Source organism: Panthera leo, chromosome D3 (genome assembly GCF_018350215.1).
Source record: "Panthera leo isolate Ple1 chromosome D3, P.leo_Ple1_pat1.1, whole genome shotgun sequence".
NCBI classification, from domain to species: Eukaryota; Metazoa; Chordata; class Mammalia; order Carnivora; family Felidae; genus Panthera; species Panthera leo.
In genome coordinates, this window is record NC_056690.1 from 65,101,408 (window position 1) to 65,121,682 (window position 20,275).

Here is a 20,275-nt window from a genome sequence, read left to right on the forward strand (position 1 = left end):
TCCTGCATCTCATTCATGTTGTGTTATTCCAAAGGCTCAAGCACAATCTTTTTTTTTTTTTTTTGGCTCAAGCACAATCTTACACAGAGAGCTGTAGGTAACGGTGAATTGCCTTCTATGGAAAGGACAAGGAAGAGAAATTATTTGAATTATATTAAAAAGAAATACAAAAGTGAGAATGTAGATAATGCTAATAAATAATGCTGTTGATTTATTATTTCTGTGAAATATAGTGTTGTGGTTTTGAATCAACATTAAGAAAATGTTTACTGTTAAGTTTATTGTTAATTATCAAAAACTGAGCATAAAATTGCAAAAGTCAGAATACTGCTGTAATTAAATATCTGTAAGGTCCAAGATAGAATAAAAATACATGGAACAACTCCATTCAAATCTCGAGTTATTGGAGGATAAACCTATGTAGATATCCATTGAACATTTCCAACTTGGGAGTATTAGGAAGGCATCTCAACACCCATCTCAAGTCCCTAGGAGTGTCCTTTATGGGCATTTAACTATAGTTAAGTAACAAGTATAAAAATATTTATTTTTTCTAATATTTCCATATATTCACATTACAAATAATTTAGTTATGAAGGGTAGAGGAAAAAGCAAATTATGCTAGCAATCTCTTGAAAATTCAGTCTCAAGACTTCAAAATAAAAGTATATTACAATAAATCAGAAAATGCTATTTATACTTACATGTGACATTTATTACCTGTGGAATGGGATGAGATGCAATAGAACAGATCTGAATAGGATCAAAAGGATTTAAATGTTACTGACTTAAGCAACAATTTCAATTCTGCAGCTCTCTATCATGAGAGACAATGGGAATTTTCAAAAGCAACCTCATTTTGTTCTCCTGGGTAAATGAATGATCTTAGGTGTCTCTAGATGTTGGGGATGGGTAGTCCAGGCACATTTCCAAACACTCCACATTCTTTGGAGAGAAGATGTTATCACTTCTCAGTGTAGAGCCTTGTTATTAATTCAGTGAATCATGGGAGAAGAGAGTTGTGGGTGGGCCTCATGTTTCTTGAGCAGCCACAGCAGGGATTCAGGGTGGAAGTCAGGCAGGGATCCAGGACCAGCAAGGCTGGGAAAGGTGGTGATAGAGAGATGATTCTGCCTTGGCTTATGTGAGGGTGTGTTGTCAAGAAAGTCTGGGCTCCAAGGCTAAGTGCCAGCATTCCAGGTTCTTTCTCTTGGCCTAACAAGGAGACAAGCACAGAGTTGATCAAAACTTGCTCCAGGAATGCACTGAGAACACTGACTGTCGTCTGGAACCGATTGCCCAGGGCAGGTCATCAAGATGGGAGTTCACCTGAAAGCCCAGGGTGTGGACAGTCCTGGGAGCAGACAGCCTGGAGAACTGAGGATCTGATTAACCAGGTGAACACTGGCAGACATTACATACTTGGGCAAGCAGAAGGCTGCATTTCAGAATGTCAGCTCCAAAGCAACCAGTAGGACTAGCAGAATTGTCCAGGTCATGGAAGGTTAGCAAAAGTGACCCTACAAAAGCAGAAAATACCAAAGAAGCAATCTGATATTGGAGAAATGTTCTTTACCTGGTTCTGTCCTTCCCCTGGAAGCTGAATAGTCCTTGACTTGTTCATTCATCCATTCATTAATTCATTATTCAATATTAAGCACCAGTTATGTGCCTGTAATAGTCCAGACACTGGGGAAGTAGCAAAAAAAACCAAAACAAAAACACAGTCACAGCTCTGTCCTAACAGAGCTTACAGTCCACTGTTAGTGGGGGAGACAAGCAGAGATAAATGTTTTAAAAGTAAAGAAAAATGTGTGGTTTGTCAGAGAAAATGGAGAAAAATAAAATAAGACTAGAGGTCAATAGAATCCAAGAGTTGCTATTTTACTTAGGATGAAATACATTCAGCTCCATTTCTCTGCCTGAGGATTTTCCCTCTGGAGCTAGGGAAGTATGTTCAGCTCATACACCGGGCTGCTTAAAAGTACCAGTGACCAGAAATTTGACACCCTGGGGCAACCCTCTATCAAGGAGAGATGTAACTTGATGGATGGATGCCTGGGTTTTCTGTCCTTCTGTGGGACAGCTCTGAGGCTCATTCACACAGATCACCATGCGATTGAGCCCCATTTGCACACAGTTTGCTAACACACACTTTACTGCTTTTTCTTCTTTCTGGCCTTTCTGCTTCCTAAATCATTTCCAAACCTAGTTACTTTCCCTCCATTTCTTTCAACACTACTTTCTGGGGGGATCCAAGCGCAAAAGGTAACAGGAGGGTGGTAGTTCAGATGAGAAGCTGTCAGCTATTTTGAAGTTTGAAGTTGAATGTGTTGTAGAAGAATAAAAGACAAAGAGAAAAAGTTATCTGTAATTTCACATTTAGAAGTAAATATTGTTAGCCTTTTGATACATATTATTACTAGCAGTTGAGTCTGCTTGGATATGTTGGTACGTGTGTATGTATACATTTTACACAAAAAGAATCATACTACACATGCTAGATTTTAGCTGATTTCTCACTTAATATATTACAAACATATTATTTTTCAGGAAACTCCATGAATATATTTATAAATTCAAATACTTAAAGTTTACATAGCATATTCTACTTCACATAGTGTAAATTTTAAACTAATTCCACTGTTGAATATTTTGTTTATTTCCAATTTCTCAATACTATTAACAACACTTCAGTGAACATCCTTGTACAAACATCTTTGAACATTTGTCTGATTATTTCTTCAGGATAAATTCTAAAAATGAGACTTCTTGGTTAAACCATGTTTATAATTTCAAGTACTTTACATATTGCCAAATTCTGCCACAAGCTTTTACTCATTTACATTGCTATGACAGTGTGTTTCTCTTTAATCAAGGGCAATACCCTGATGAGCTTTTGGAGGAAGGGAGGGAGAGAGAAAGAGAGATTGATTCTGGAGTGTACCAAAATCTGTTTCTATTAATTATTTAATTTTCATTTTAGTTGATGCTTAATTTTTAGAACCTATCAATTTAGTAATATTTAATTAATTGAAAGATTCTATGGTGATTTATGAATATGAACATTCTAAAATATAAACTATTTTCAAAGAATCATTTTTCTTATAAAATAAAACAAAAATATTACCTAACAAAAACTGTGCACCATTTTCTCATTAGAATCCACGTTCTGGTTCCCTGTATCCTTTTATAAAAGAAATAATAGATTTCTCATAGGCATGAGGTAGGCCATAGTGGTTTCCATAATTCTTAGCAATAACAAAAATTTTCCAGAAGAGTAATCTATTAAACTCCACACAATTAACAAACTCTGATCTCGAAAATAACAGCATCACCTTTGTTTTTATTTTTGCCAATCCTTTGAGGGAAAAAAACATACCTGGTATTTCATATTGTTTTAATTAATATTTCTCTAATTATTAATAAAATTAAAACATATGTAAATATATGTGTAAACACACACACACACTTTGTTTTATTGTTTTATCTTATGTTCCATTCCCCCTCACCAAATTTACTGAGAGATAATTGACATGCAACATTGCGTAGGTTTAAGGTATATAAATGATCATTTGATATACATTTGTGAAACAATTGACACAATACGATTAGTTAACAACTCCATTTCTTCAAATAATTACAATTTTTTACATGTGTGGTGAGATCATTTAAGATCTACTCTCTTAACAACTTTAAGTATATAACATTGTAAACTGTAGTCACCATGCTGAATATTATATACCCAGAACTTACCTTACAACTGGAAGTTTGTACCCTTCAACCAACATCCCCCCATCACCAGACCCTGGCAACTTCCATCATACTCTGTTTCTATGAGTTTGGGCTATTTTTTTTCTTTTTATATTCCCATATGTAAGTAATATCATACAGTTTTTAAACTTTCTCTGTTTGCTTTATTCCACTTACCATAATACCCTGAAGGTCAATCCATATTTTTACAATTGCAGGATTACCTTCCTTTTTATGGCTGAATAGAATTCCATTATACATGCATATATATACACACATGTAAACTTCTTTTATTCATTCATAAATCAATGAATGTTTCCACATTTTCTTTCACCATTCATAAGTCAATGGACATTTAGGTAATTTCCATGTCTTGGCTATTGTAAATAATACTGCAGTGACAATAAAGGTAGAAATACCTCTCTAGGATAATGATTGCATTTCCTTCAGGTATATACCTAGAAGTGGAATTACAGGTTCATATAATAACTCTATTTTTAATATTTTGAGGAACTTCCCTACTATTTTCATTAGTGGTTGCACCAATTTCCACTAGCAGTGCAGTAATGTTCCCTTTTCCACATCCTCACCAACACTTGTTATTTCTTGTCTTTTTGGTGTGATGTGATATCTCACTGCGCTTTTCATTTGCATGTCCCTGATGGTTAATGATGTTGAGGATCAGTTTGGGTCCAAGGCCCATTTTTAACTGGATTATTTATTATTATTTTTTTAGGTTTTTATTTTAATGGATTATTTTTGTTTTTGAACTGTATGAACTCCTTATATATTTTAGATATTAACTAATTATCTAATACATGGTTTGCAAATATTTTCTCCCATTCTTAATCTTAATTTGTCTTTTTATTTTTTCTATTTGTTTCTTTTCCTGTGCAAAAGCTTTTTAGTTTGATGTAGTCTCATTTATGTTTGCTTTTGTTCTTTGTATTTTTGGTGTCATATCCAAAAAATTACTGCCAAGACCAACATCAAGGGTTTTTTTCCCCTAAGTTTTCTTCTAGGAGTTTTACAATTTTAGGTCTCATATATAAGCCTTTAATCCACTTTGAGTCAATTTTGTGACTAGTATAAACAGGGGCCTGATTTCATTATTTTGCATGTAGGTTTCCCAATACCATTTATTGAAAAGACTATCTTTTCCCACTGAGTATTTTTGGCTCTCTTATCAAATATAGTTGACCATGTATTCATGGATTTATTTATGGACTGTCTATTTTATTGGTATATGTGTCTGTTTTTATGCCAGTACCATACTCTTTTAAGTACTATAGCTTTGCAGTATAGTTTGAAATCAGGAAGTATGATGCCTTCAGCTTTGTTCTTTTTTCTCAAATTTGCATTGGCTATTCAGGCTCCAAAAAAATTGTATGGATTATTTTTTTCTATTTCTATTTAAAAATGACTTTGGAATTTTGATAGAGACTGAATTGACTTTATAGATGGCTTTGGGTATTATGGATATTTTAACAATATTATTTCTTCCTATTCATGAACACAGAATATCTTTCTGTTTAATTGTGTCTTCAGTCTCTTTCATCAATGTGTTACAGTTATAAGTGTACAAATCTTTTATCTCTTCAATTAAATTTATTCCTAGGTATTTTATTATTTTTGATGCTATTGTGAACAGAATTACCTTCTTTATTTCTCTTTCAGATATTTTGTTGTTAGTGTATAGAAATGCAACTTATTTTTGCATGTTAATTTTGTGCCCTGCATCTTCACTAAATTTGTTTGCTAGTTCTAACAATTTTGGATAGAGTCTTTATGGTTTTCTCTAAATATGATCATGTCATCTGCAAACAGAGTCAAGTTTATTCTTCCTTTCTATTTTAATGACTTTTATTTCTTTTTCTTTTCTCATTGTTCTGACGAGGACTTACAGTACTGTGTTGAATAGGGGTGGTGAAAGTGAACACCCTTTTCTTGTTCCTAATTTTAGAGGAAAAGCTTTTGGCTTTTCACTATTGAGTATGATGTTAGCTGTGGGCCTTGTCACATATGGCCTTTATTATGTTGAGGTATGTTTCTTCTACATCTGATTTGTTGAGAACTTTTATTATGAAAAGGTGTTGAATATTGTCAAATGCTTTCTCTGCATCTATTAAGAAGTTCAGATGATTTTTATGCTTTATTCTATTACTATGGTGTATCACATTTATTGATTTGCATATGTTGAATCATCCTTGCATCCCAGAGACAAATCCCACTTGATCATAGTGTATAATCCTTTTAATGTGCTTTTTAATTCAGTTTGCTAGAGTTTTGTTGAGAATTTTTGCATCTATATTTATCAGGAGTATTGGTCTGTAGTTTTCTTGTAGTGTCATTATCTGGCTTTGGTATCAAGGTAATACTGCCTCATAAAATGAGTTTGGGAGTGTACCCCCTCTTCTGTTTGGGGGTGGGGATAGTTTGAGAAAGATTAGTATTAACTCTTTAAATGTTTGGTAGAATTCCCAGATGAAACCATCTGGTCCTGGGCTTTTCTTTGTTGGTAATTTTTTGATTACTGATTCAAATTCTTTGGTCATTAGTGGTCTGTTAAGATTTTCTATTTTTTTATGATTCAGTCTTAGTAGGTTGTATGTTTCTAATAAATTATCCATTTATTCTAAGTTATCCAATTTGTTGGCATATGATTGTTAATAGTAGACTCTTAGGATCCTTTGTATTTCTATTGTATCAGTTATAATATCTCCTCTTTCATTTATAATTTTGTTAATTTGATTCTTCTCTCTTTTTTTCTTTGTTAGTCTAGCTAAAGATGTCTCTATTTTGTTTACCTTTTCAAAAAACTAACTTTGTTGTTGTCTTTCTAGTCTCAATTTCCCATATTTCTGCTATAAACTTTATAATAATTTCCATCCTTTTGCTAACTTTGGGCTTACTTAGCTTGCTCTTCTTTTTCTAATTCCTTAAAGTGTAAAGTTAGGTTTTTTATTGAAAGCTTTTTTTTTTTTCTTAATGTAGGCATTTATCACTATAAACTTCCACCTTAAAATTGCTTTTGCTGCCTCCCATTAAGTTTTGGTATATTGTGGTTTTGCTTTCGTTTCTCTCAAGATACTTTTTGATTTCCCTTTTGATTTCATCTTTGACTCATTGGTTGTTTGGGAGTGACCAATTTAATTTCCACCTATGTTTCCCTACTGTGAATTTTTCAGTTGATTCTATTGATTTCTAGCTTTACACCATCATGGTCATAAAATATATCAGATATTATTTCAGTCTTCTTAAATTTGTTAAGGTTTGCTTTGTGGCCAAACTTATGATCTATCCTGAAGACTCCTTCATGTGTGTGCTTAAGAGGAATGTGTATTCCAGGGGTGCCTGGGCGGCTCAGTCAGTTGAGTGGCCAACTCTTGATTTTGGCTCACGTCACAATCCCAGTCAGGCTCCACGCTGAACATGGAGCTTGCTTGAAATAACCTCTCTCTCTCTCTTTCTCTCTCTCTCTCTCTCTCTCTCTCTCTCTCTCTCTCCCCTCTGCCCCTCCTGCATTTACATGCATGTGTAAAATTATGAACACAAATAAATTATACACAATAGAGAGTGAAAAACAGTAGCCTTAAAGAACTTCAAACTTCATCCTTCCCTGCATTCCTCGCTCTTTCTCTCCCTCTCTCTCTCTCTCTCTCTCTCAAATAAAAAATTAAAAATTAAAAACAAAGAACATGTATTCTGCTGCTATTGGATGGAATATTCTGTATATGTTAGGTCCATTTGGTTTATGGTGTTATTCAAGTCTGCTGTTTCTTTATGAATTTTCTGTATGGATGAACTATCCAATGTTTAAATGAAGTATTGAAGTTCCCAACTATTATTTTATTGCTGGTTATTTTTCCCTTCAGTTCTGTTAATATTTGCTTTAAGTGTTTACCTGTTCCAGTGTTAGGTGCATATATAATTGTTATATCCTTTAGATGAATTGACCCCTTGATCACTCACTGTAAAGTGACCTTCCTTATTTCTTGTGACTAATTTTGACTAAAAGTCTATTTTATCTGGTATACATATAACCACTCCTACTGTCTTTAGGTTACCGTTTGTATGAAATATCTTTTCCTATCTCTTCACTTTCAACCTATATGTTTCCTTAAGCTAGAGTCAGTCTCTTGTAGACAACATATTGTTACATCTTGCTTTTTTATACATTAAGCTACTGTGTCTTTTGATTAGAGAATTTTGTCCATTTACATTTAAAGCATTTATTGATAGGTAAGGACTTACTATTATTGCATTCATTGTTTTCTGACTTTTTTAAGTTTCTTTGTCATTTCTTCCTTTCTTATTGTCTTCTTTTGTGATTTATTTTTGTGATAGCATGCTTTAATTCCTTTTTCTTTATATTCTGTGTATCTACTTTAGACTCAAAGCCAAACAGGGCTTTAACTAAATCCTCAGGGATACAGAGCTGTTTCTGTGTCTGTAAAGGCCACAGTCAATGAATCAACTGCCTGGTTGCAAGCCTGCCTTCTAAAAACAGCTCTCTTTAGTCTTGGACTACACTGGAATTTCACAATCTCCTTCCTGGATCCCAAAGTTCCCAGGAAGACACTTTTGTCCATGGATGGATGCCAAATTATTGCTGTTGAGGGATGGCTGCACATGAGGGGCACCTTATTCAGCCATGTTGCTAATTCATGGGGGCCTTTGCTCTATTTTCTTTATTGAAGTAACTGCTTCTTTTCTTATAGATTTGAAAGAGCTTTTTCATAATAAATTTAACTCTTTTGTAATGAGGAAAAAAATAAGCATATCTTAAAAACTGTAACTGAATAAAACAGATTATTTTATAAATATTCACCTCAGATTGTTGTTTCCCTTAACTTCTACTCCCACATACAAAAAAATTTCATTGCTAATGGTTAGACTAATTTTTCTTCTAATCTCCAATTGGCTCTCCATTTGGTGTTACACTGAGAAAAAACTTATCTTGAATTTTCTTTTAGTTTGCTAATTGATTCATTTTTTTAGCATTTGAATTTCTAGTTTACCTGAAAATTATTCTTATATAAAATTTAATGTTTAAAGTTTTATCAACATTTTCAATGTCATGTACTAAATAATGACAATAATAATAATAGCTTACCTTTTTCCCCAGTATCTACAATGTACCAGATATTGTTCTAAAGACTTACATACATTAACTGATTCCTCTGATTTTGTCTAATTTGAAAGCCTATTTTTACCATCAAGTAAATTATTTTATGTCTTGGGTCTATTTCTTCTCTGGAATTTGATCTCTAAAGCAGATGTTACACAGGCAGCTAGAAAGGGTTTACCTCCTCTGATCTCAACAGGGTGAGAGATCTATCCAGGGAAGGATACAGTTTAAAGCTCTTTCAGGCTACTTTTTTTTTCACTCTCTACTGTGTATCTTTTATTTGTGTTCATAATTGACAAGGTGTTGTGTTTGATTTATTTTAGTTTGGTTATTTTTTCTCCCTATAAAAGTGATACATATTTCTAAGGAAGATACAGAAAACCTAGAAAACTAAAAGACAGCTATCATTCTACTACTTTTAGTCTTTTGGAGCATTTCCACTAGTCTTATTTCCTAGCATAGTTGGTGGGGGTAAAGGATTGTTTTGTACACTTGTGATTATATATGATTTTAATTTTTCATATAACATTATAATATTATAATGTTAATATTTTTCAGTTAGCATAGAAGGTTTAAGATTTATGCTATTCTTCTAATTTAAATAATAGTTATTATAATTTAACTAATTTAATTATTATCCTAATGGACATTTTGTTTGTTACCTTTCTTTTGGTAGCTATGTAATGCTGCTGTGAACATCTTTGTGCATAAAATTTTTCTATGTTTAAAATTATCTTCCCAGCATATGTTTCCAAAAATGACTGTATAGGGCCAAAACCCATGAACACCTTATAGCTTCTTTGGTCTTTGGTCACAGATCCCACCTTTATTTTCAGTTTTTTTTTTTTCCCACAAATTAAGCAAATCTGTTCTGGCTATATAGATGAATTCCTGATGTACAGCTTAAATGAAAGTTATGTGTCTGTAAATACAATGATTTCTGTCATAATTCCAAGAATGATCTGCATTAGAGTTTTGACCAAGAAAACAAGGCTCCATAGTAATCAATACAAATACTGTCAGGTCTTATCATTCATATTGGGGGAAGATTGTCTTGTCTCCCTACATTTTGGAAACAAGATGGGGAAGGTTAAGGCAAGGCTACAAGATTGGGCTGCATTTTATAAAAGAGGACTATTTCTAGAGAAAAAAAAAAAAGAAAGAAAGAAACCTGGGCAGGAGGACAGTAGCACTCAAAGAAAGAACGATTACTATGGATTCAGCCCAATATGGGAGAAAGGGAAGCTGGCAATAGATAGCACTGCTGGAACTAGGAAGTGGGGCACTAACTTCTACATCTATCTAGCAACAAAAACTCTTTCACTGGGTCCTGAGAAGACTTCATTTAAAATATCGACTTAAGTCATTAGTATAGTTTCTTCTACCATATTTACTTTGGAAACCTAACTAGAACTGAGCCTACAAGTGAGAAAGCAGATGCGAGCCCAGCTCTTAAGAGCCAGAGGCAGCCTCAGGGGAAAACAGGCAAAAGATGGCAGAGCACACTGTTTGCAACTGAATAGAGGGCATCACACTCAAGATCTCATCACACTCAACGTCTCTATGCATTGGAAAGGACCCTTAATAGAGAGTCTGAGCCCAGATCCTCACTATTTCAGTGGCCTTATACAAACTGCATAAGCACTGTTCCAAATCTCCTCAATGTTGAGGAAGAAGATAGTACAAGAAAGACTCATTAGAGGACAATGTGAAAATAAATTGTGATATACTCAAAGAATGGAATACTGTTATAAAACTGTGAAAATGAATGAACCACAGACATCTATCAAAATAATATAAATCAGATATAAATAAAATATAAAATCAAAAGAAAATCATACTGATGAACCTAAACAATATAAAGTTGAGTGAAAAAGAAAGTCCAAGAGCTTATATGTAGAATGATACTTTTTTTCCCATTTAAGAATACTTTTTTAAAATGATATTCAGTTTTAGATGAAATGTAACAATATATTCTAAACAATATGCAATTTTAGATACACACATATATATAGTAAAACTATATTTCCAAAGGAAGGAAATTATAACACACAATTCAGGATACCCATTACCTCAGGTGGGAGGACAATGTGTGTAAGGGAGGGAGGGGCCAGTAGGCAGATGAGAGTTTCTGATAATGTTCTAGTTATCAGGTTGGATAATAAATCTACAGTGGTAATCACGATTCAGTTAATAATTAAATAAGAAAATAAATAAGCCTATTACTAATACCATCCTATGATTTTTATTTATTCATTCAGCAAGCATTTGATGGATTTCTGCTATGGGCCAGAGGAAAATAAACAAAACAAAACAGATGTGTTACACGTCAGTTGTGCTCTTATGAAGCAAAATAAAGCAAGACAGTGGGCCAGAGAGGGATAAGGGCACAATCTCAGGTGGGGTAATCAGGAAAGGCCTCCCTAAAGAGGTGGCCATTAAGGAAAGACCTGAATAACATGAGGGAGCAAGCCATGTGAGGGTCTGAGGGAAGCATGCTCCAGGCAGAAAAAGCATCAAGGGGAAATCTCTGAGCCAGACATGTGCTAGTCATCCTTAAAGAATAGTGAAAGGACAAGGTAGGTGGGATGAACAAAAATGATAGAAATTAAATAAGAGGAGAAAGGCCCAATCAGGAAGGGTCCTCAAGGCTGTGGTGAGGACTTTGCATCTTACTTTAGCTATGGTGGGAATTCACTGGAAGGCTCTGAGCAGGGAATTGACAAGAACTGCTTTACCTTTCAAAAGGATCTTCCTGTCCACTGTGTGGTGAATAGACTTTTGACGGTCTGAATTGAGCAAGACCAAATCTCTTCACACACTGCTGTATGTATTTCTTTTCCAATACTGACATGCTAATGGCCAGATCTCAAGATAAAATTGCTTGCTTGTATATGTATATAAACAAATCTATCTCTCTCTCTCTCTTTTGTGAGAGAGAGAGACACTCACAAGCATATTGATAGCCATATATTATAGTTTCAATAGATAATACACTAAAAATCTGGAAGCTAATGAAGTGTATAAAATATTTAGCCTACATATGTGGTTTCATGTACTTCTAGTGTTAAAAGGAATTTAATAACATTTTATTCTACAAACAGAGCTATTTGCTACATGAAAATATTTGACCAATGAAAGGTATGAACTTGCGAAATTAACACATTTGTGAAAGACAATTTTCTTTTATTGACTAAGAGCTTCCATATGAGATGTGTCCTCTTGGCTAAACATCAACTTTGTGAACAGGCATGCAGACAAAAACACAACTCATAGATAGGCTAATATTTTTTTCTTTGTAGCAGGCAGATCTATCTTGAGCCATGAAGTGACACTAAGTCTTGGGTCACTCAAGGCTTTTCCCTTGTGTTTTACCTTACGTGGGCAAGTATATATTTCAGGATGTGGGACACAAGCCCTTGTAAACAAGGAAACTTTCTGGATTTGCAGATTATTCTTGAGAATCACTACATCACAAATCTATTACATTTAAATCACTCTGACACAAATATACAAATTCTTTATTTTTTTAAGTTTTATTTATTTAAGTAATCTCTATACCTGATGTGGGGCTCAAACTCGTAACTGAGTCACATGCTCTCCCAACTGAACTAGCCAAGCGCCCCTACAAATTATTTCTAAGGCCTAATTCTTCAGGGTTATTTCCTTGAATGTGGAAAATCTCATGAGCAATTCAAATGTTATACTTTCTTGCAGCACAAACTCCCATATATGTTGAGAATATTCCTACCTTATCAATTTTCTACTCATTCCTTGGGATGACCAGCTGAATTCTCTGCAGGGATCCTATATTTCAAAATCCAGATAAAGGCATTTTGCAGGCCTCCTATTCTGAGCCAAGCTAAAATCCTACCAACCCTAGGGGACTGTTGGTCATCCTTCTCTCTAACGCCTCCGAATTAGTCACCTCTGCTATGCAATCTCACATTTAATTATACAATATTGTTCTCTCTTGCATAGGGTAAAAGTTTTGACACTAATCTGATGCAAAATTGTTACGTATTTTCTACATCTTTTCTGTCTTTTACCAGGTTCCTAGTAAAGTGCTAGTAAAAGGTTCCTAGTAAAGTGCTAATTACATATAAGATAATAAAGCATCTGGATTAGAAAAACAATAGCAAAAACAAATATATACATATTTTAGATTACATATATTAATATTACATACATTAAGATATAATATTAGATTGCATATATTAATATTAATGTTAGATTATAAACATTATATTATATACTAAGATTAAATATATTAATATATGTATTTGATTAAATGAATATGCTACCTGCCTATGATGTACTTTGGAAATTGTGGAATCTATACAACTGCAATGCATTGTTACCTATATTAATATTAAATCGAGTTAAGTACTAGACAAACTACACAAGCTACTACTAATAACTCATTCTAATTACCAAATGTTAACAAAGTAGGTTGGGCCACCAAGTCAGCAGTCAGGTACATCTTTGGCATTTAGGAGGTCAGGCTTTGCATTACTGGGATACTGGAGAAGTCACATTGACCTGAGCCTCAGAGAGCCCTCCAAGAGACCTGGCCTCTGGGCTCTGCTGAGCCTGCTGTAGGGAAGGATTGCTGCCTTCCTAGGGGAAAACCTTACCCTTTGTCAGGATTTGACTGTGCATGTCTTCTTTAGCTGTGAATGTTCATTATTTCTATTTGTACCTGAGCCTATATTTATGGATAATCTATTGAGGGAGGAAATATGGCTCAGGTGAGTGGGAGTGACAGGGCTGTATTTAATGGCTACAGCAAATAACCTTCTAACGGCCGAAAGAGTGTCATATCTCACAGTTATGATGTCTTCAAAAGGTGATATTTCTGGCTGTGTCATCATAGCTGTGAAAAGCATTTTCTCAGCATCTAAGAAAAATGGGAAGACCGTGGGTTGATGGAGGTACACTCTAGACAGATTGCCGTTAATCACAACACCCCAGCCTCAACTTTTGTCTACTTTTAAGGAGAGACATTTGGGGTTGGGGGAGGGGTGGGTGGGAAACATGTAGACTTCCCACATTTTAAGGTGGGTAGTTCATGGTAATGCAACCATGGTGGGGCCATGCTTTGGGAAGATGGGTTAGCAGCACTGATTTTCTGTGATGATCCCCACTTCCCTTCCCCACAGCTCTGTTCCTCCTATGCTTTGACCCATAGTTCTGCCTCTGGCGAGTACCAGCAAAGCCTGGAGTTTTTGGTCTATCACCTTATCTCACCTGCCAAGCCTATCAAAGTTCTTTATGTGTCCAATCCACCTGTAAATGTGAACTGAGTTCTTCACAATGTACCAAGAATGATGTTGGATGTTATAAGGACACAGGAATTATAATACAGAACACTCATCCTTTCCCTCAGGTAATTCTCTGGAGACACACATTCTACAGAAGCATATACTTGACTGACACTGTAAACTTGCACAAAGATATTCACTGCATAATGTAGCTATGAATTTATTTTCTCTATTTTTGTCACTCTTGGAGTTGTAGCATAAGGATCACTTAGGGCTACTAGTTCACCCTGCTACCTCCACGAGAGCTGTTCCTGAAAATGTATCCTTTCCTCTTCACCTGGCTGCCCTCTAGATCTGACTCAATCATACCTCTTTCATGGATCTAGTGCATGTCACTTTCTGCTGTCTTTAACACTTTGGGCTCCTATTGTTCTAGCATACTCTATTCTTGAATCTTTGACCCAGAAATTTTGCACTACATTAGTATACAAACGTGTACTTTTGACTGATTGTTTCACATAGTTTATCCCTGAAAACCTATAGAAGAAAAGACGTATTGTACATTTCTTTGTACTTCATGGTATTCAATTTAGATTAGGTATAGCTAAAACCTCTTGGCATATAAAAATTTGATTTCTGGTGGGAGTCTTAAATTTCCCGCTTTCTTAACCACACTCTGAATCTAATTAATCATCTCACTATAATAACTATTATTATGTATCTGTACAAAGAATCTTTTATTATCCCCATGTGCTGCAAATAAGATTCAGGTTGTTTATCTATCTAAAGCCACTTACAGTACACAGGAAAGTGTTCTTTTAGCACACCTTTATTTTCTCATGAAAATATAAAAAAAGGGGGATAAGGAAAAGAATGTGGATGACCTCACATAGTTAATTTCCAAACTGTAATAGCAATTCAGTGTATTAATCACAGAGAAAAGGTCTCAATCATGGGAAAAGATAGAGTTTAGGAGAATGTCCAGCACATAGAATGAATTCAATAAATATTTGCTATTATATGATATGTATTATTATTATACCTATTTATTATTATTAGCAATAATCATGCCTCAGATAAACTTCATTGGCTATGATATTGACACTGTGCTCCATTATTATTATTATTATTATTATTATATCAGAATCATGTGGGAAGCTATTTTTTCCCCTAATTTCACAAAACATCCTTTCAAACACGTATTCAAACAAATTGGGGAGGAAGAGAACAGGCATAAAGATGCACAATAAGATTTGGAATAAGTCTCAGATAATTCTGGTGCATCTCCCCTGCCCACCCCTTATAAACCCTCCATACACACACACACACACACACACACACACACACACACACACACCTCCTACTATTGATCCAAGGAACCCAGACAATATGATCAGTACTCTATTTCTGAAGTAGAATTCAATTAACAAGCATAAATTGATTCTTTGTTATTATTTTGTTCATATGATGATGATAAAATAATAAAAGTGACTTGCCACTTTCCGTTATCAACACACACTTTGGATATGGTCCTATAATTTCTCTGGTTAGTAGCCACAGCAGTTGGCATGACTGCAGAGTGACTGGGGGACTCCACATAATAAAGGAGGAATGTTGACCCAAAGAACATAGCCACATATGTCATCCACAAAATATGTGATGCAGAGGGCCCACTGGCAGTTTGATTGCTACTTGTTTGGAAAATGTGGCAGGATTTCTTGTGGTTCTGTTGCTGAGGAGAGTTGTAGTTATCCCAAGTGGGTGTCAGCAAAGTTTTGGGGGCATGCCTCTCCATCATGCTTGTGTCTCTATAAACAAAAGCTCAAAAGGAATTAAGATCTCTGTCACATGGCTCTAAAAGAGGGTATCATTTTCCAAGCTACACACACAACAGCTGAAGTGTTTCCCCTTAAAGCAATTTGCAACTTGCAAAAGTTATTGTTCAGCTCTTGGATTTCCCCAAATCTAAACAAGTAGGAATAACTCCAGTAGAGAGCCTGGTGGAAAATATTACAGGCTACACTCTATGCATGCATAAGCCTTAAATCAAAGGCAGGACAGGTAACTTGGTTCTGTTTGTTTACTGGGGTTTCCATGAGCGCATAAGAACAATATCCCATTTATTGTACAGCTTTCTTGTTTCAAGTTATATTTAAATGTTTTTATTCATCTCAGCCCAGACTTTTCCATCAGAGTTTCTATTTCTTTTTTAAAAAATTTTTTAATGTTTATTTATTTTTGAGAGAGGGAGAGAGACAGAGTGCAAGAGGGGGAAGGGCAGAGAGAGAGAAAGACACAGAATCTGAACCAGGCTCCAGGCTCTAAGCTGTCAGCACAGAGCTGATGCAGGGCTCTAACTCATGGACTGTGAGATCATGACATGAGCCAAAGTCGGATGCTTAACCAACTGAGACACCCAGATGTCCCAGAGTTTCTATTTCTAATGAGCCTTTAGGTACTGAAAGAAGTGAAATTTTAGCTATTTGTAAAAAAAAAATAAATGCAGGAAACAAATAATTCAAGAGAGTTATCTACACAAGTAGGTATTTAAGCATCAACATTCATTCTTATATTAACCATTTTTAATGAAAGTATTCTTTCCAATCCTTTCAAACCAATCGTGCAAATACCTGCTACAGACCTCATGTGAGAAAACAGGGTCTTCACAACTTATTGGGGTTATGTAGATGTGTTCCCAGATTAAAAGCTCTCAACTGTTGTGCTCTGAGATTCTTGCGCTTGGTTTGGTTTATATAGCTCTTATCTCAGGCCATGATCTGTCACTTTCACTGGGCAGCATATTCAACTATGACAGTCCCTTGTCTATTTCTATTCTTACCACTGCCATGAAATCCAAGCCAAATTGGCTCTACAGGGGACCTTCAAAGGGACTCTTCTAAAAGGTAAATGCTCAAATGTACATATAGATATTTGTGGAATCTGTGTTGCTACTGAGAGCCATTGTTTGCTTCTTTCTGTTTCTGTGTTCTGTGTTCTGATGGTGAGTGAGATTAAAGGTAGTGAAATCCCAGATAGGTGAGATGTTACTGACCTCTCTAGACTATCTTTATTTTGCAAATACCTACTGGCTTTGTGGAGTTTCCACAATGACAAGACAGAAATCATCTAATAATACCTACCATCTATGACACATCCACCAATGCTAGATCTTTAAACTGAATGATCCCACTGGATTCTCACTACTACAACTAAGAATGTTACTATGACAACCTTAAGAGAAGTAAGTGAAGTTTTAGAAGTGAAGGTATTCTTCCAACAACACAGAGCTTGTTAGTTGCAGAAAAGATATTTGAACCTAAATGTGACTTGTCTCTAAGGCCTGAGTTATTTCCAGTGACCTTACCACAGATAGTCAGTAATTGAAAACATTTTAAACTGTGGCAAGATTATACTGAGATTGTATTTCCCTGTCTCTTTGCTAAAGTTTTTTTAAATATTATACTTTAATAACTTGTGGTGACTAACCATTCTATGTATTTTTTTAACTGCCAAATAAAGTTATTATTCAGAAAGTACTGAAAGTACCCATTATAAAGAACTCCTTCACATCAGGAAATAGAACAAAATGTTGCAGGTTACAGAGGGGAATTTGCAACTCTCCTCATGGATTTTTCCCTCTCTCTCTCTCAATCTCTCTCTCTCTCTCTCTTTATTGTTTTATTTATTTTTAAATTTAATTATGGGTAGGTAATGAATTCACATGGTTCAAAAAACAAAAATTATCTTAAGAAAATACATAGAATCAAATGTCTCGCTGCCTTACTTATCCTTCTCTGGTCCCATCTCCACCCATCCCAATAGGCCATTGACAAGCTTATAAATCTTCTAGTTTTCATTTAGCTCTATAGAAGTATTTCATATTTTAAAGTTAGCATAATATTCATTCTTTGTTTGGTTTTTTTTTCAGCTAATTGTATACCCTGGAGATCTTTCCATATCACTACATGGAGAGGACCCTCATTCTTCTCTACTTTCAGTGTATTCTATTGTATGATTACATCACAATTCATTCAAGCAGTCTCCCATTGATGGACCTTTAAGGTTTTTTCCATTTGTTTATTCTTATAAATAATGCTGAAATGAATAACTTTGGACAAATGTCATTTTGCACTTCTGCAAGTTATAGGATCCATTCTCAGATATGAAAATCTGGATCAAAAAAGGACATATACATGTCATTTTAGATATTTTTCACTTGCTCTCCAAAAGGCTTGTGGCTCATTTGCCTTCCCACCATGAATGAGATTGTCTGTTTCTCCATAGCATTGCAATAGAATATAATGTTAAATTTTTGGATTTTTGCCAATCTGATAGGTGAAAAATAACATCTCAGTGACATTTATATTTACATTTCTCTTATTTTGAGAAAATATTTTAATATTTGTAAATATTTTCATATATGTAAAAATATTTTCATATATGTAAAAGACTTTTACATTTCTTTAACTATGAACTGTCTTATTTGATTTAACCATTTTCCTATCAAGTTATTGATCTATGATGAGTCGCTCAGTGCTTTTTTTCTGGTCTGCCATTTGTCTTATGACTTTGCCTATGGTAGAGTTGTGTTTTGCTTTTTTTTTTTTTGGTGTGTATAAATCGGTTTTTTCCCCTTTTTTCTAACATGTTAAAAAATTATCAATCCTTTCTGCATGTTTTCTGGATTTTGCATCATAAGTTAGATGGATTATTTTGGCACTTTAGACCAGGCTCTGGATTTGATGATGTCTGAGTTTGTGGTATAGAGTGAAGCACACTGAATAAGCACACTGAATAAGATTCAGAAGGTTCAGGCACTAGGCCTACCTTGATATTCATCACTGGGCAAACATTGTCAAGCTATACAACCCCTTAGGGTACAAAGCTACAGAATCAACTAAAAACTACCCTCTTGTTTTCTGAAGGTATAAGCAGCTTATTTGAGAAACAGAAGGGGCTTCATAGTTGAATAACCAAGTTGATTCTTGTTAATTGATTAAGAACAAATAAGCCTAAGCAATTTAACTGTGTGTCAGTCAGCTTTGGTTGCCACAACAAAGCACCATAGACTGGATGGCTTAAATAACAGAAATTTATTTTCTCACAGTTCTGGAGGTTGAAAGTCCAAGATCAAGATGACAGCTCTCTTCTTAGCTTTAAGACAGCTACCTTCTTACTGTGTCCTCATATGCAAAAGAGAGGACAGGGAGGGAGGGAGGGGGGGAGAGAGAGAGAGAGAGAGAGAGAGAGAGAGAGAGAGAGATCTTCCCCTTCTTATAGAGCTCCAATTTGATAAGATTAGGGCCCTGCATTTATGACCTCATTTAACCTTAGTTACCTCCTAGAAGCCCTATCTCCAAAAAATAGTCCCATTGGGGGTTAGGGCTTCAATGTATGAAAACTGGGGGTAAACAACCCAGTCCATAGCAAACCAAATAAAGAGATTAACAGACTTTGCAATGCAGAAACAAAATTTCTTCAAATATAAACCACTCATTGAGAAATAAATCATTCAAAAGAATTAGAATGGCAAATCAGAGCAATAAAGAATAAGCATCAAGCTTGGAATCATAAAGCCCTATCTTAATTAACTTTTGCTTTGTTTTGGGTTTGTTTTGTTTCTTGAGATGGTGTGCAAATGAGTAGAATAGAGAGTGAGACTGTGTTCCAAAGAAAAGCATCTTTAAGAGAGTCTGATTAAAGCTTTGCCATAAACAGCATCATCAGACCTGATGCCATGCACCTGCTCAGCTCTGCACCAGGCAAAGATGCTGAAGGAGGCTGGCCCATCACCACTTCAGACTTTCTCCCATCCCTTGAATCGGCTCACCTCCCAGCAGCCCCCAGTTCTGGAGACTCAGCTTTCAATCCATGTGACAGGCAGAAGAGCCAAATCTACAAGTACAGTAAAAATATTATGAGGCCTTCCATTGGCAAAATGCAAATATAAAAATGTAACAACATACCCTTCATCCACTAATTTTATAATTCTTTTGAGACAAGCTGTAAAGTTTTTTCGCCTGGTTTTATTTCTCTTTCTTTATATACACACATAATGTTTCCCATTGTATTCTTTATGTTTACAGATAGTCTCTTTGCTCCATTACTTTCCTAAATCAGATGGAAG

At 35.0% G+C, this 20,275-nt stretch overlaps 2 long non-coding RNA genes across 2 annotated transcripts; one reads left to right on the top strand and one right to left on the bottom strand.

The window, feature by feature from the left end:
- Positions 1 to 712: 712 nt before the first annotated feature.
- LOC122203600 lies at positions 713 to 17,045 on the bottom strand. The gene is made up of 4 exons (XR_006195263.1): positions 16,790 to 17,045; positions 13,714 to 13,784; positions 3,131 to 3,187; positions 713 to 1,215 (listed from the first exon to the last, which is right to left on the bottom strand). It is a non-coding gene; the product is annotated as an uncharacterized LOC122203600 (long non-coding RNA).
- Positions 17,046 to 17,160: 115 nt separating this feature from the next.
- LOC122204079 lies at positions 17,161 to 20,072 on the top strand. The gene is made up of 3 exons (XR_006195469.1): positions 17,161 to 17,389; positions 18,077 to 18,210; positions 19,867 to 20,072. It is a non-coding gene; the product is annotated as an uncharacterized LOC122204079 (long non-coding RNA).
- Positions 20,073 to 20,275: the final 203 nt, after the last annotated feature.